This window comes from Asparagus officinalis, chromosome 9 (assembly GCF_001876935.1).
Source record: "Asparagus officinalis chromosome 9, Aspof.V1, whole genome shotgun sequence".
Classification (NCBI taxonomy): Eukaryota; Viridiplantae; Streptophyta; class Magnoliopsida; order Asparagales; family Asparagaceae; genus Asparagus; species Asparagus officinalis.
In genome coordinates, this window is record NC_033802.1 from 40,983,980 (window position 1) to 40,989,232 (window position 5,253).

Consider the following 5,253-nt stretch of genomic DNA (forward strand, 5'->3'; position numbering starts at 1 on the left):
TTTTTTATGCTTAATTCAATTTATGAATTTGTGGGGTCGCATGCGAGGGTTAGGATTAAGATTTGGTGCGTCGAGCTCACTTTTCAGGGGGGAGAATTGCAAAAAAGAGGAACTTTTTCTGGATCTGATTCCTTAATTTATTTTGCAGGTCTCTATGTCTCGTATTGCGAGAGGTCGATCCTCTACCGCGTCGGCTGATGGCGCGCCTTCCTCTTATGCTGGTGAGCTATTTTTGGAAATTTACAAATTAGTCCATTTTTTCTTGGAAATTTACAAATTGGTCCTTTTTATCCCCATTTTGTTCTCCTTGGTGAGGCAATCGGGAAGAGCCTTGATTCTCCTTGGCGAGGATCGACGCTTTAAAGATATGTTTTGCTTGGTCAAAACCATATCTCAAAATCAATAAAGGGGGCGTTTTGACGCTGCATTGTGCCTTATAAGGCAGGGATATATAGTCGATATACCCTATCTTATAAGTGCATAATGTGGCCAAATCGTCTCACCCTTTATAAGGCAGTGACTCTATCTTACCCATTCGTAGGATGAGTTCAACTTCCTTTTATGATTGAGACTAACAACTGTTTAAATTTTTGCTTCCAGTGGAATATCCTTCTGGGGCGTTCTCATCTCACGCAGTGTACGGGCGTCGTGGCGAGTATTATTCGACTTCCGACGATTTTTCCCCTATTCCAGTTACTCCTCGGTTTGCTTCGGGCACGTCGACAGAGGTTGCCCAAGTGGTGAAGGAAGGTGGACATCGAGCTCTTCGCCAGTTGATTACAGATGCGCCCCTCGTGAAGGATGCCAGTTCGATTCAGCCTCTCAGGAAGACCGACTTTTTATTTGGCGACTCTGCCAGAGATCCGGATGCAGTGTTTATTGATGCCGAGCAGTGGCTTCATAAAACTGGCAGTGGTTTCATATATTTGCCGAAGATTCCTCGGCATCGTTCGTTGACTGAGCTCAGGCGTCAGGCTGTGACACGGGAGATGTCGTGGCGCTTGACGGAGGAGCATGAGAGCGTTCACTGCGGCTACATCACTCATCAGGCAGCTCCTGGTTCGAGCAGGAGTCATATCACTGGATTGCATCCTGGAGTATTGGGGTTGGATGCACCGCCGCGTAACGAGCTTCTTGCCTCTGCTTCTACTTTGAAGAATTGCCTCGCTGCTTTAGGACGGGAGATGCCTGCGACACGTCACAGATTTTATGGTTGGGTCCATTCTTTGGACAAGCTTTGGTGGACTCGCATGACGAAGTACGTCTTGAGCCGATGGAGCGAGGAGTTGCACGCTTGTGGTCTGTATGCAGCCGTTCGTGCCACCATGTATGGTTTGCCTGTTAGCGCGAAGCATTTCTTCGCTTTGTGCGAGCTCTATAACCCGGATTCGAACACTTTTCTGACCCGGCAAGGGGAGTTGGGCTTGGCCCTCCATGAGATGCACAGGATTTCTGGTTTGCCCATGGGACAGATGCTATATCAGGAATATTTTCCCTCCAACCAAGAATTAAGTCAGCTGAAGGATCGCATGCCCGACCGCTACGAGACTTTATGGGACCTCACATGTCACTATCATATCGCTTTGGCGCAGTCTGAACCTTTAGCGAAGAGGGCTAAATCCCATGTGAGCCAGAAACAGTTTGCGTCTTATTTGTTCAGGAATCTAGAGAGCAATTCTGGCGAGGCTATTTGTGAGCTGGCACCACTCACTCCTTCAAGGGTTAATAGTCTACTGAAGAAGGTTGATGCTCATTCCTATACCATTAGCAGTCCTGAGAGTGGTTTTCCTACAGGGACCAAGTTCAAATCATTCTTGTGGCATGCGACCGCGCCGATTCGACCGATGACCCTTCTCGCCGGTTACCTCGCTATCTGGTTAAAGAAATGCGTGGTCCCATATCAGTCTAGTGATATCTTGCCATTGGAGGTGCTCTACCCAGCGGTTCATCTTGCCTACAAAAAGGAACTTTCGCTTCTTCCGGTGATGGTGGCTAACATTCATCGAGGGCTTCGACAGATTTCTAGTGCTTTTACACGGAAGGAAAGTGAATCACCGGCTCAGATTCCTACTATTAAGGTGGAGCTTCCGTACACTTATTTGATGGCTTGGTTCGTCCTTCATCGTTCTGATATGATGTCAGTACCGAATGCCACAGACCCCTCCGTTCCCCTACTACAGTTGTTTGAGAATGGCAAGTGGGAGGGGCGAGGATTCCCTGACGTCAGACAGCAGCTACAGGTCCACAAGTGTTGGGCGTTTTCCACTTGCTTTCCACAGTTCTCCGGCCGATACGGCGAGTATCTGATTGATGAAGAAAAGCCGAGGGGGTATCGAACTCATTTAGACGTCGGCTGCTTTAACTGGCTGGTGAACATCAGGCCGGGTTATCTGACTTTCCGGGTGAGGAATCAGTGTTTCATAGAGCCATACCTACCCTGCCGATTCGCTCGCCAGTTTGGCTATGATCAGCTTTATGTCGGGAATCCACGTCAGCAGCTTCGGACCCACGGTGGTTTGGTGGACGGTCTTCGTGCATCGTTGTGGACCGTGACGGGCTGTACTGGTGCTAAGTTCAGTCTCCCGAGTACTGAGCGGCAGTTGAACCTCACCTTCTTAAGCTGCAAGTGGTTGTTTGCAGCTAATAAAACTGTCCCTGTAAAGCCGATTGTAGAGCTAGAGGCTGAGGAGGCTTCTCAGGCTGATTCTCGTATGATTTGGGAAAATGCTCGATCACAAAGGGCACGGCACAAGACTCGTCGGATTGACGAAGAGGGAAAGAAGATCTTTCATTCTGCTGATGAAGCTTCAGGCGGAGATCTTGAAGATTACGAGGACTGTTCTGAACGAGTCTTTCCCTTTATCTTCCAGAATTATTAAGCCTGACAATGGTTTGATGTTTCAGGGACCACAGCTGACCAAGATGAAGAGTTTCGTCCTTCTCCCCAGGCAAGACCTTCGATTATTGTCCCTGCTGCTAGGCGGAAGAGATTAGCCCGCAAGCCCCGTGTAGTTTCGCGAGCATCTGATATGGATTTGGCCGGTGACGATCCTGCTAGTGATGGAGGTAACATCTACCCTATAGACCAGCCTCTTGATCATTCAGAACTTTGACTCATGCTTTTCCATCTCTATATAGGAGAGCGTGGGGAGAGCGAGATGAGTCCTGATCCTGTTTTCACGATTCTACATCTTCTGGTGAGCCCGACTCACCGCACCAAGTAGAAAGGTCTGCAGAAGCTGCCGACATTAGGGAGACCATCAATGTAGGACCTGGTTCGATGAATCCAGGTACATCTACCATTAATAACATGTCTTTTAGATGGCACACAAAGGAGTCAAATGATTCAGAATTTGTGCATTCCCTGATTGTATCTATGCTTCTCGCTCTTTTAGATAACTTGCAGGAGACAAACGTGGATCTTGGGAATAAAGAGGCTGACACACTTATAAGAGGTAACTCATTTCTATTGGTTGTAGTCTCTTTATTCTCCTTTCGTACTTATATTCCCTTGTGTCAGATTTCCCGACTGAAGATTTCGACGGGGAGGGGTTGCTTGTGGACACTCCTATGCTCCACTTCCTGTATGACTCTCCTCAGATTGATGATCAGTTTGGAGATGTATTTCCTGAGTCTACGCTCCTTAAGAATCCCGAGGATGGTTTTTCTGAAGGTACGTAGCTCTTCTCAAGTTAATTATAGGACTAGTCAATTTTTGACTAATGCAACTATAATGTGATGCATCTGAGAATTCTATTTTGTATTTGACAGGAGCTTTTGTCGAGACTGATCCTGTTGAGCCGGCTGTGAGACCAACTACACCAGTTGATACACCCATAGCCGTTACACCTCCACTACCCCCAGTGACTCAAGGGGAAGAATGTATAAATTGAGCTACTGAGAAATGTTATTTATTTCTTCATCACGGCTTTTAACGGATTTCTCCTTTTTGTGTAGGGCTTTCTTCTCGGCTTCACGTCCTTGTGAAGGAGTTATTATCAGACAGCGACCCAGAGAAGATTGTCATCTGCATAGAGATCCGTTCCTTCTTCTCCTTTGTGAATGCTATGATTGGCAAGCTCTTCCACAGCGGACTTTCCCTTCACCAGTTCAAGCCATTCCTTGATCTTAAGATAAATTCAATAAAGTATGCAGGGTACCCAGATCTGGCGAAGGCTATTGTTGATGATCTTGACTGCCTAGAGCGTGAGCTTCAGACGTTTCGTGAGCTCCGGGATGCAGGTGCCTCTTCATTCATTGCTGCCGAGTTGGATACTCACTTACAGACATGGCGCGATACTAGGTTTCTTGCTGAGCTCGACATTCAGGTGCAGCGGGACCGGGTAGATCGAGTTGAGGCTAACCTTGCTATTAGGTCATCCTCACTCGACGAGCTTGATTCTTCCAATAGACCAGCTCCGAAGAGAACTCCGTGAAAGAGAGGAGACTTTGAGTATGCTTCAGATGACGAAGATACAGGATCAGCAGGCGCACACCGCTTTATCTGATGAGCTGAAGTCCTTGAAACAGAAGTTGGTTGAGACAGAGGAGGTTGCTGCGAACACGTTAGCCACCACCGAGGAGTCCATCCGAGTTAAGCTGAGGCAAGCTTATGATGAGAAGTTGTCTAAGCTTAATCAGCAGATTTTTGGCCATGTTCTTGATGTATGATTTCATTTGCTGAATGTTCTGACTTTTGGTCCTTTTAGTGGAACTGGTTTTTATCTTTATTTTTATTATGATTCCTCATTCCGTTTGAAATGATTGACCATAATACTTTTAGGATTTTTGGCAACTTTTCAACGGTTAAGAACTAACCGGCAGCGCGGGTTAAGCGCGGACTTATCCTTGCTTAGGTTTCAGGATAAAATACCCCAGAATCAGACTCTGGTGTCTTTTTGTGCGGAAAAAGACTAAACCGGCAGCGCGTGTTAGGCGCAGACTTATCCCTGCTTAGGATTCGGGATAAACTTCCTAGGATGAATCCTAGATTGATAAATTTTGGAAAAGATCAGTGCGGGAAAGGAAGAATTTTATATTCTATTTCCCGGTCTTCTTTTAGGGTGAAGGCGAACCCGAAAAATAAGGAAGGAAGAATTTTATATTCTATTCCCTGATTCTGGAAAGGAAGAATTTTATATTCTATTTCCAGCGCAAAAGAAACTAGAAGTGGGATCTCCACTCCGAGAATCTGGAAAATCTAGATAAACCTACCTTTTATAGGATTGGTTATCTAAAGATGAGAAATAGGTT